At 56.1% G+C, this 12,100-nt stretch overlaps 1 protein-coding gene across 1 annotated transcript in view; it reads left to right on the top strand.

The window, feature by feature from the left end:
- CELSR1 (cadherin EGF LAG seven-pass G-type receptor 1) overlaps positions 1–12,100 on the top strand; it is a 149,752-nt gene that overhangs the window by 41,963 nt on the left and 95,689 nt on the right. The window lies entirely within an intron of this gene.

Genomic DNA, 12,100 nt, shown 5'->3' with positions numbered 1-12,100 from the left:
TATACCTTTCTTCCCTTTAAGATCATGCCTCATGTCTTGAGGGATCCTTACCTGCCTCAGATCGTAAACAGTAGTTCTGTACAGTCTCTTCTAAAATAGGTTTTGCCTTTCACATTGAAGTCCTTAATTCCCTGGCATTGCTTTTTGTGTTCAGTGTGAGGCAGGGATCCAGTGTCATTTTGTCCTCCCTACAGACGGTCTCGGGCCCATTTATGGAATATTCCTCTCTCCCAGCAGCCAGCTCTGTGACATGTCACATTTTCATGTACACGTGGGTCTGTTTCTGGGCTCTCTCCTGCCCATGGGTCTGTAGGTTGCTCCGCGTCAATCCCCTCTTGTTTCTGTAGACTCGGACGAGCAGTCGCATCTCCTACAAGCTGTCCCGCTCCCCTGTTTCTCAGGCCTGTGCCTGCCTTTTCCTGGCCTGGCGTCTTCCATGCGGATTAGAGACTCTCTTGCCAGTTCTATGAAGGACCCTGTAGGGATCTTGTTAAGAACGGCAGTGAATCTTTAAGTCAGTTTGAGGAGAGCTGCTACCCTTTCCACACTGGCTCTTCCTTCAGTGAATATGGATGGCTTGTCTTCATTTCTGCCAATAATCGTTTTTTTAATTTAATCTTTTTATTGATAAAGGGCTTCTCTGTCTTCTATTAGATCTGTGCTTAAGCCCAGCGTATTTTTGCTCTACCGTGAATGAGATTTTTAAAATTACATTTCATGAGACTGGTATAGGAAACGTGTTTGATTTTTCTGTCTTGAGTTTTAGCCACCTTGTTGAACACTGTGGTGCATGCTGACAAGTTGCCTGTAGAGCCTGTGGAGTTCTCTATGTTGCTGGTCATATGATCTATGAAGAATGATATGATATCTTTTCCCATTCATTCGTTCCCATTGCACGGATTCGGCCTTCAGTACAACTTGGAAAAGGACGTAGTGGGCACCACCGTTCAGTGTGATGTTTGCTGTTGGACGTTGAGAGATGCCTTCCCCATTTTAAGGAAGGACCTGTCTCTTCATTGTTTGCCAAGCATCTTTATTATGAGTGATTGAGGAATTGTACTGAATCTCTTCCTGTATTTATTGAGGTTCAAATATGCGTTCTTTTTTTTAAGGGTGGTGTTATGTTAATACCTTTTCAAACATTAAATTCGTGAGATAAATCCAATCTGGGCTTGATACATTGTTTTTTTTATACATCATTAGATGTAGTTTTCGTTTTCCTTTTTTAAGAATTGTTGCCTTTACGTTCACGAGTGATGTGGCCTGTACTTTTTCTTCCTTGCGCTCTCCTGGTGTGATTTTGGTATCAAGGTTATGGTAAGCTCACAGAATGAGGTCTTCCGTTGCTGCTGTAACAGATCGCCACAAGCGCGGTGGCTTGAGATAACCCAGATTTACTCTCTCACCATTCGCTAGGTTGGAAGCTCAACACGGTCTCACCGGGATGCAAGCACGCTGTGGCAGGGCTGCGCTCCTTTCTGGAGGCTCGGGGGGACCCTGCTTCCGGGCTTCTCCGGCAGCTAGAGGCACCTCCACCCCCGACTTGGGGCCCCTTCCGCCGCCTTCACAGCTGGCAGCGTGGCACCTCTGTGACCTGGTGTCCGTCATCACTCCTCTTTCTCTCACTCTCTTCTCTGCCATCAGAGGAAGCGTCTCCCCAAAGGCGGGGCCTCCTCTGGTTGAGGAGCCTCGATGGCGTCTGTCCCGCCGGGTGACGGGCGACACTTCCAGGCCCAGACTGCGGGTTTTCTCCAGAAGCCACTGTTCTAGAGGAGCTGTGCGGGGGGCAGGGGGGGAGGGCATCTGTCACCAGTGGTTCCTGGAGATAGTCAGGATGGCAGAGGCGCTGTCGGCGAGCACGAGGTCAAGGCCAAACAAGAGTCCATGTGCAGTGTTGGAGAATTGGAAACTTCCAGAACTAAATGAAGCCCAGGGAGCGTTCTTGAACCGTGCCTGCAGGTGCGCATGTGCAGGGCCCCCTCCAGCCGAGGAGAGAAGGAGGAGAAATGGCACATGGTGTACTTACCACCTTACCCAAGGTCACGTGCCAGGGCTGCCCGGGTCACCTGCCGCTCCGACCGTCCAGGCGGCTGCAGGAGCTTGGTGGCCTCTGCCCAGCTGGGTGGCAGGTGGCACTTTTGAAGCCGGAGCCTGGAATGTTCCAGACTGGTGCTTGGCCCTCCTGTGTCCCTGGGCTGGCTGTGGGCTGCTTGCAGTGACTGAAGAGGCCTGGGGGACCCAGCAGGGCCCCTGGGCTCAGCAGCCCGCAGGCTGGGTTGAGTTGGTGCATTTGTGAAAAATCGCTCTTTGGGCTTCCCTGGTGGCGCAGTGGTTGAGAGTCCGCCTGCCGATGCAGGGGACGCGGGTTCGTGCCCCGGTCCGGAAAGATCCCACATGCCGTGGAACGGCTGGGCCCGTGAGCCATGGCCGCTGAGTCTGCGCGTCCGGAGCCTGTGCTCCGCAACGGGAGAGGCCACAGCAGTGAGAGGCCCGCCTACCGCAAAAAAAAAAAAAAAAGTCGCTCTTTACCGCCCACAGCTCTCTTGGACTGACAGCCGCTCCTGGACCTGCCCGGGGCCGAAGGACATGAGAGTGTCCCTCGGCAGGTGCCTGGGGCCATGTGATCGTGCCAGCAGGGCAGGCCGATCGCTAGTTCTTTTAAATCCACTTTGGGCTTAAGTCTTTGCCTCGGGGAACTTTGCCCGTTTTCCTAGGACAGAGCAGAAGGGTGGCCTTTCTGGCTCTGGCAGGGAAAAGTGAGGCTGGACGGGCTCCTTGTTGGCCCCGACGGCGGAGGGAAGCCCCAGCCGCACTGCAGGAGGCATGGAGCCCCCGGGCCGGCCTGGCAGCCACGGGGTGCGGAACCCCGAGCCCAGCTGCTGCCCAGGCTCCTGGTTCTTCCCAAGAGTCTCAAGCCGGAGGATGAGTCCAGAAACCTTTGTGTTGTCACCTGGATGCGATTGTGTCCCCAGCAGTGTCTGGAGACGTTTGTGGTTGTGACAGCTGGGGATGGGGAGGGGTGACTAAATGGCATTGGGGCGCTGCTTGGCATCCTCTAGCGCCTGGGCCGGCCCCAGGCCTCAAGTTAGCCCCCGCCAGCCCCTGAGCGTCCACACTGCCGCCCGCGGTGGAGGGGGCCCGCCCTGACGCCAGAGCCCCTGCATCACTGCTTTTGTCCTCCGGATCCTAACACAGCCCCCGGGTCAGGCCTGGTGATCACCGCGAGTTCCCAACAAGGAGTGTGGTGAGATCAGACTTCTGGGTTCCGTTCGGCCAGCGATGCCTACGTATTGTTCAGCCAGTACTTGAAATCAAACAAAAACCAGGAACGACAAAGGTCCCTGACGAAACTCTTGGTGTGATCCCATCGGAGCCGGCGGTGGCCGGTGTGTTTTCACTGCGGGCATGTGCTGGTTTCTTTCGCAGTGTTTAGTTGACGGTGTAAACAGCTGGTGGTGGCTCTAGCTCCCCCTGAGCAGTAACGCAGCGTCTTCACCATCATTGCGGGTCAGAAGGCGGCGCCCGGCTCTGAAGGCAAAGGCCATTCTGCTCCCAGCACTCGGCTGGGAGTGAGGCCTGGTACAACTTCAGCCTTCCAGAAGGTTCCATCCAGCATGGACACGACGAGCTGCTTCTCATGGAACAACTCAATGGTGTGGAATACTGCATTCGATACCAACTTCGGCCTTGGGGTACCAGCTTTATTGCATGCGTGACGTTAGGAGAGCGCATTGCTGAATCAATGTTATCCTCTATCAGGCAATTTTAGAGTAAATAACAAAAGTGGGAGTGACAAGAGAAGGAAGCTTGTTTTCTCATTTCTTCATTCTCCCTTTATGTTTATTTATGGACTCATGTTTTTATTTATCATTGTAGTAAAATTTACATAACATCAGAGTTGCCATTTAACCGTTTTTAGGTGCACAGGTCCGTGGCGTTAAGTCCGTTCACCCCGTTGTGTGACCATCACCACCGTCCGTCTCCTGGACTTGTTCATCTTGCAGAACTGAGACTCTGTCCCCATTAAACACTAACCCCCGATATCCCTCCCCAAGCCCCTGGCACCCACTGTCTGCTCTCTGTCTCTGTGAGGCTGACCGCTCTGGACACCCCATCTCCGTGGGATCACACGGTATCTGTCTGTCTGTGACTGGCTTCTCTTGCTCAGCTCCCTGTCCTGGGGTTCATCCGCATCGTAGCCGGTGCCGGGATCCCCCTCCTTTGTGAGGTCTCCCCAGGCCTCATGCTTCCCGAGGCTAGGCATCTCCTAATGTGTCTCGTGCGTATTTGACTCACTTGATCCTGGGGGTCTGGGATGTAGCTTCTTCTCCTCTCTCCATATCTTGGGAGAGAATAATTTCTTGTCATTGCTAGAATTTTATAATTTTGGAGGGGAGGAAGGATGCTGGGTCCATAAGCGTGCTCGGAAACAGAACAGTGTGGCAAGATCAAATCACATATTTAATTTCAATGACTGTGGATTTGAAGCTGTAGATATTTTAAAGCCTAACATCAAATTGCTCATCCTTTACCCGCGCGTGGGCTTCCTGGTGCCTGTGTGTGCCTTGCCATTTTTTTTTTTTGCCTTACGCGGGCCTCTCACTGTTGTGGCGTCTCCCATTGAGGAGCACAGGCTCCAGATGTGCAGGCCCACGGGCCCAGCCGCTCCGCGGCATGTGGGATCCTCCCGGACCGGGGCACGGACCCGTGTCCCCTGCATCGGCAGGTGGACTCTCAACCACTGCGCCACCAGGGAAGCCCGCGTTGCCATTTGAGTGGAGCAGTGATGTCCCAGCTTTGGGATGACTTGAGGGGACCCTGCAGCCAGGCCTGGGCCCACGTTCAGATGGGGTTTGTTCTTTCCCTCCTGGCTCCTTACGGCCATGGCAAGTTCCTTGCACCTGGTTATATTTTATTTGGGGTGGTAACTAAGAATGGTAGCCGCGTGGAGAGTTGATCGAGTGCTTTCTGAGTGCTTGAGGCCGGCTGTTCCTGCCCAGTGTCTCGGGGGTTTTCCTGGCATCCTCGTCGGGGGTGCCCTTGCTGCTGCTCCCCTTACAGATGGGCCGAGCAGGGCTTGCTCCTAGAAGTCCCTGACCAAGTTAAGGGGGAGACCAGGCACGAGGTCAGGACTGGGGAGGGGTCGTGACATGGCCCCGTCACAAAAATATACCTAACGTGTCATTTTCCTCCTTCCTGAAGATGTTTCTGGCACTGGGATCCCCTGACATGGTGTGTGGGATCATCTGTCGGGCGCAGCTGGGGGGGCTGGGTGTTCTGCACACAGCTCACCTGAAGCTGCTGTGCGTGGGTGCGTCCGTGGCTGTGGGGACATGGGCCCAGCCTCCCGTTTCATCCTCTTGATGTCACAGCGGAAGTAGGAGGACCCGTGCACGTGGCCGCTGGGGACGCAGGGAGGAAGGGCGCTGTTGCCGCCGCTGCGATTCTCAGGAGGGGCAGCGGAGGCGAGGGTCCTGGACGGGACACCCCTGGCGAGGGGCATCGCCCTTCCAGCAGGGAGCCGGCGTTCGGTGTTTAAAAGAGCCCCGTGTGTGCCTCAGAGCCCCTGGGATGGGCTAGGGCGTTCGTTTTCACGTGTAAACTAGATGCATCGTGTGCAGTGAGTGACTGGTGGCGAGGCCGGGACCCCGGACGGGTGGCTTGTACGTGCTGCCTGGTCCTGAGTCCCCTGAGCTGTCTTTCTCTCTCTCTCTTTTTTTTTCTGGCCGCGCTGCATGGCATGCGGGATCTTAGTTCCCCGACCAGGGATCCAACCCGCGCCCCCTGCTTTGGAAGCGCGGAGTCTTAACCACGGGACTGCCAGGGAAGTCCCCCCCGCGAGCTGTTGTGGTTGACCAGCGGGTGCCAGGTTGAGGGGACTGGCCCGGGTGCCCCCCGCAAGGCAGGTTGGGGTCCCCACTGACGCCTGGACCCCAGGCCTGGCTCCTCCTTTGAGTGGGGTGTGGATGCAAAGTAGGTCACAGCTGGAGGAGGGGGCCGGGGGAGGAGTCAGGGTGGGGGGGCTCGAGGTCACTTCAGGTGAAGGAAGAGTGGCCGAGGGACTCAGATACTGAGGTGGAGGGCGTGGTGCAGCGGGCCCAGGCTCGGGTCCCTGTAGGAGGGAACGTCCCCCGAAACAGGAGTTAGGGGATGAGCTCTGTGTCGGGGAGCGTCCCCCAGGCCCAGGCTCCTGGGTGGGGGTGGGCTTTGGGGGGCTGCCTGGGGCCTGCAGGGGAGGGGCTGTGAGGACCCCGCCTCCAGCAACTTGAGGGGAGACGATGGTAGAAATTACAGGGCGAGGACATGGGTTCCAAAGGAGGAGAAACCCAAGGCGCGGGCTGCCACTGTCGGCGAGGTCCCGGCGTGCGCGGGGACAGGGAAGGGGGGACCGTAGATGTGTCGAGAGCAAGTGCATCGTCTGATTTGCCTGAGATGCTGGTGCTTGAGTGGGGCCCTCCCCTTCAGACCTGAGGCCCCTCCTCCCTGGAGCGGCCAGGATAAGCAGCGTCTTCTGAGGCCAGCGTGCCCGCCAGGCCTGACACCAGCATTTGCCCTACTGCGGCCTGAACCCCCATCACCCTGTTCCCGGGAAGGAAACCACTTCAGAGTACCCACCCTGGCCAGCAGGCACTCCCTGCCCCTGGTGAGGCCCGGGAGGGGGCAGGAGGGCAGCCTTTGTGTCAAACCGGCTGGACGGCAAACAGTGCCCAGTGGATGTGGCCGCAGCCGGCCTACTGCGCCGTCACGGGCTGTGCCAGCCAGGCCTGGCAGGGCGCTGGCGGTAGGAGACGGAGATGCCCCCCACCTTAGACCACGGTGCGTGTGGAGTGGGGTGACCAAGACGCTGGTGAGGGGTGCTGGTCCCTCCTGGCACCGCTTCATCTCCAACTGCTGGTGGCCCTGCCTCACCGCGTTGTCCCCAAGGCTGCAGGTGTATAACGGGTCAGAAGCCGGCCTCTTTCCATGTGGACCCTCCGAGCCAGGACCGCAGTCCTCTGGACCCTCTGCCCAACGTTGGAGGGGCTCGGGCTCAGTCGGTCTGGGCCTGCCACTTGCTGCCCGAGTGACCTCGGCCGGGCCTGCTGGTCAGCTCCCTTGTGCCTTGGTGTCCTCATCTGTGCAGGACCAGCAGAGGTGTCCCTCGCAGGCTGTGACAAGGACTGGAGGGGCGGCACCGTGGAAGGTGTCGGTGCGGAGCCGCTGCGGGCAGTGGTGGGGCACCGTCCGGGTCAGCGAGGTCTACACCATGGACGTTTCCCCCGCGTCCACCCCCCACTGCCCTACGCCAAGGGTCCAGGAGGCGGCAGCGTCACAGGACCTTCCCCTGCCCCCGTGGCCTTGTCTCCACCAACCCACATCCCCATCCGGGGTGGAGTAGTGTCCCCCCAAGTTCACGGCCCCCTGGAACCTCAGCATAGGTGTTATTTGGAGGTTGGATCTGAGCAGATGTGATCGAGCTAAGCATTGACACCTCCTGGACTCGGGCGGATCCTGATCCAACGACTGGTGACCTTTTTAGAAGGGAATTTGGGCACAGACTCACGTGGGGAGAGGCCGCGTGATGATGAGGCAGGGACGGGAGTGAGGCATCTTCCAGCTGGGGATACCAAGGACCGCCAGCAGCCACTGGACACTGGGACAGAGCCACGGGATGGATTCTCCCTCCGAACCCCACGTGGAGCCGACCCTGCTGACACTTGATCTTGGACTTCTGGCCTCCAGGCTGTGAGAGGATCAGTTATGTGAGCCTCGGGCTGTGGTGCAGCCCCAGGACTGACACAGCCTCCCGCCACCGAGTGGCCAGCCCTTGCTGTTTTTTCGCATTTTGTGCTGGGAAGATGGTTGCACTCCACTGTGTGCCAATGTCCATTCCTCCGTGGACCCTGCCCTCCCCGCTGCCTCCTGGGGTCCTCCTGTCTTGCCTCTTGCAAACTCGGCTGTGTCCCTTGCCTCCTTGTGGGCCACCAGCTCCTTGGGCACTGAGACCCCCAGGGCTGAGTGGACCACAGGGATGAGATTGTAGACGACGGCTGTCCTCTGACCAGAGCTGGACGCGTGGACTGGCCCCACCCTCCGTGAAGACCTGCGAAGCCCCCCTCACCTGCACCGTCGGGGGTTTTGTGGGAAGCACCTGCCGGTGGGCACCCCACAGCCCCGCTCTGCCATCTGTTCTGCCTCTTTCCCGCGGTGACTTAGGGACAATGAAGTGACTCACCGTTCCTAGGGAAAGCGGTGGAAACTGCTGGCCCGGTTTGGAGGCGTTGGTTCCGGCGCTGTTGTTTCCAGCCACGGACGAAGTGCGTACAGCAGAGGTTGCGGGGAGCCCTGGGTGAGCTCCATGTTTTCCAAAATGAAAACAGCCTTTTCTAAGTGATAAACCTAATGGGTGCTCGGGCAGGAGAATAAAACGATACAAGAAAGTTTAGGGGAAGAAGCGAAAATGACCTAAATGTCAGCAACATTCCCGACCAGTACTTCTCCAAGCCGTCAGGGTCCATCAGAAACAAGGAAAGTCTGAGAAAGTCCGTCACAGCCGGAGGAGCAAGGAGACAGGACGACTCATGTCATGTGGGGTCCTGGGACAGAGAAAGGACAGTAGGTAAAACCAAGGAAGTATGAGTGGCCTACGGACTTCAGTTAATAATGTGTCCGTATCGCTTCATTCATTCTAACAAATACCCCACGCTGACGTCACAATGGTATTAATGGCAGGGGAACCTGGGTGCTGGGTAGACGGGACCGCTCTGCACTGTCTTCGCAATTTTTCTGTTAATCTAGAACTGCTCCAAAATAAAAAGTTTATTGAAAAGCAAAGTCAGCGACCCAGAGAGAATCACCGTCAGCCCTGAAGCTTTTGCTGTCCCTGCCGACGGCACTCTGGATTTGTGTGCAAACGTATTTTTTTGTTCCGTGTGGAAAGTGACTGACTTTCCCCTTTAACATCACGTTGTCTGGATCTGCCGTGACACCAGCGGAGGCGAGTGTCACCTAGCGGGTTTCGCTGAGCCGAGCTACAGGGGGAGAACAGCCGTCCTTTATTTCAGCGGCTCCCTGTTGATGGGTAGTTGCATTTGTGCTCGTGGCGACTTAGAAATCCAACCCAGATGAGTTAAGCACAGAGCGTGTTCATTGTCTCCAGGACCTGGTAGTCCAGGACGGTCCACGGTCTTGAAAGAAATTAACAGTAAAATTAGCAGTCAGGTGCGTATTATATTTTGCAGCACGTTGGACGTGAGTTAATATTTAATGCTATTTTCTGGTCATTACGTGGTTCCTTGTTCCTGGGCATTCCTCCATGCCGTGCCTTCCTGGGCTCCCTCCCCATCCCCGGGGAGGGAGTGGGCAGAAGAGCCTGGAGCATGCCCAGACGGCCTGAACTTGGAGCTTAAAATCAGCATGACCCTCGAATCTTGGACCAGAACAAATTTGTGTGTGGTTTAAGATTAAAAGGTTGTTTCTTAACAGCTGCCACCAGGAAACAAACAATATCCTATATTATTGTAATGGGCCTTCGCAAAAAAAAAAAGAGAAAAGAAACACCCACAGAAAAATAGCTTAGATGGAAAAATGGAGGCTCTGATGCTGTTTGTGTCAGTGTCAGTCTTGGGGTTAAAGAGATGCCACTGGAAGAGGGACTCTCCCCTCCCTCCCTCCCTTCCCTGAATGTTTATCCAGGAGCTTCTGAGTGCCAGGGACTGTTCTAGAAGTGACGGGCGCAGCAGGAAAAAGACCTACAAGTTCTTGGTCCTCATGGGTTCACTGCGGGGAGAGAGACAGATATGAACAAATAAAAGGCAGCTTGCGGCCGCTCCTGTGAGGGAGTTAAAGTGAGGTTGTGGCAGAGCATGGGGTATGCGGAGGGCCCCTCTGATGAGGGACATGCAGCTGAGACCCGGGTGGCCCCGGGAGCAGCCACTGGCGACAAGGAGGGCGGTGTTCCAGGAGGAAGATGAAGTGTGCAAAGGCCCTGGGGCAGCGAGGTGTCTCTAAGACACAGGAGGGTGACGGGGACGGACCACATAGGACCATAAGATAGGGTAGGCAGTATGGGTTTTATCCTGGGTGCCTTTGGGGGCCCCAAGGGAGTGGTGTGATGTTTTAGGATGAGTGCTGTGGCCACAGTGTTTTAGGACGTTTCAGGACATTCCAGTGTTTTAGGACGACTGCTGTGGCCGCAGTGTGAATAAATGTGCCCTGTTGCCTGGGTGTAGCTGGCGTGTGGGGGAGGGAAGGAGGGTGGTGCTATCTCTGAGGCTTCGTGCCGTATGGGCTGTGCCACCTTTTGCCGTAATCTCTCTTCCTCATTACTTATTCCAGCCACTGGCCCTTTGTTTTGTTTGGTTTTGAATTTTATTTTATTTATTTTTTTATACAGCAGGTTCTTATTAGTTATTATTATATACATATTAGTGTATATATGTCAATCCCAATCTCCCACTTCATCCCACCCCCCCACCCCTGCTTTCCCCCCTTGGTGTCCATATGCTTGTTCTCTACATATGTGTCTCTATTTCTGCCCTGCAAACCGGTTCATCTGTACCATTTTTCTAGATTCCACATATATGCGTTAATGTATGATACTTGTTTTCCTCTTTCTGACTTCACTCTGTATGACAGTCTCTAGGTCCATCCACGTCTCTCCAGTTCCCAATTTCATTCCCTTTTACGGCTGAGTAACGGTCCTTTGTATGCGAGCAGCAGATACGGTCTCAGCATCCACCTTCTGCTCTGCGGGAGCTGCACACAGAGCTGAGCCCACACCTCGCCGGCCTCTGGGTTTTACACCGGCCTTTGGGGCGCCCTCCCCACAACGAGGTCATACAAATATTATTTCCTCTTTCAGATTTGGTCCTTCCAGGGAATTCCCTGGTGGTCCAGTGGTTAGGACTCCATACTTTCACTGCCGGGGGCCTGGGTTCAATCCCTGGCCGGGGAACTAAGATCCTGCGAGCCGTGCAGCCAAAAAAAAGAAAAAAAAAAAGAAAAAAAAGAAAAAAAAAATATGGCTTTGCCAGGTTATCGTGAGGACCAGATGGAACAGTAATGCTCGGTGCCTGACCTGCTAGGCGATGGTCGTAATTACTGGGGGGAAGCCAGGGCCCCCCTCCACCAAGCGTGTGTTCGTGGGTGTGAAACTTGACTTCCCAGGGTCTCAGTTTTTTTTTGTTGTTTTTTTTTTGTGCGGATTGTGGGCCTCTCACTGCTGTGGCCTCTCCCGTTGTGGAGCACAGGCTCTGGACGCGCAGGCTCAGCGGCCATGGCTCACAGGCCCAGCCGCTCCGCGGCACGTGGGATCTTCCCGGATCGGGGCACGAACCCGTGTCCCCTGCATCGGCAGGCGGACTCTCAACCACTGCGCCACCAGGGAAGCCCCCCAGGGTCTCAGTTTTTGTCACCTCTCAAATGGGGTGATGCTGGTTCTCAGAATCCCTCGGAATCTCAGGTTTGCCCCTGAATGTGCTGTGACTTGAGGAGCAGTTATGTTTCTCCATTGTCTGGACAAGTTTTGTGGCGCGCGGCGTCCCCCGCCAAAAGTGGCTTATGGCTCCTGCGTCTGAGGCAAACAGTCCCAGGCGCAGAAGCTTCTGCGCTCCGCTCCCCGTTGTTCTGAGGGCTCCCTGCAAGCTTGTGCCTTGGTGGGGACTGTGCTGGGTCCAGAGTGACAAGATGGCCTCCAAGTGGTGTCACCTGAATGCATCCTCTCAGTGGTCCTAAGACTTTCCTCCAGCTTCCCGGAAGTAAGCTGGAAATAAGCCTGCCTTTCGGGCTACAGCTTCGAGAGGGGTGGGACCCGCTGGGGGCTCACGGGCTTGCCCAGACGCCTCATGGAAACTGGGGTGGGTGTGCTCGTGGGGGGATCCATCAGGGCTGCAGGGACACGGATCTGAGCTGAGCCAGAAGGATGTGAACTTTGCCAGGTTTTTCTCGGGTCCCAGAGCACATTTGGGGGGCCGGGCACTGGGAGGCAGGTGAAGGCCCTCTGGGCAGCATGGCTGCATCTATCAGGGCTGCCCTGGAGGTGATGCTGCTGCCCTGTGGCCATCGTGAGCAGAGCTCCTGTGGCGGCCCCTGGACAGCTCCTCTGGTTCTGGGCTCGGAA

Source organism: Delphinus delphis, chromosome 11, assembly GCF_949987515.2.
Source record: "Delphinus delphis chromosome 11, mDelDel1.2, whole genome shotgun sequence".
Taxonomy (NCBI): domain Eukaryota; kingdom Metazoa; phylum Chordata; class Mammalia; order Artiodactyla; family Delphinidae; genus Delphinus; species Delphinus delphis.
This window is presented reverse-complemented; position numbering and strand designations above follow the sequence as displayed.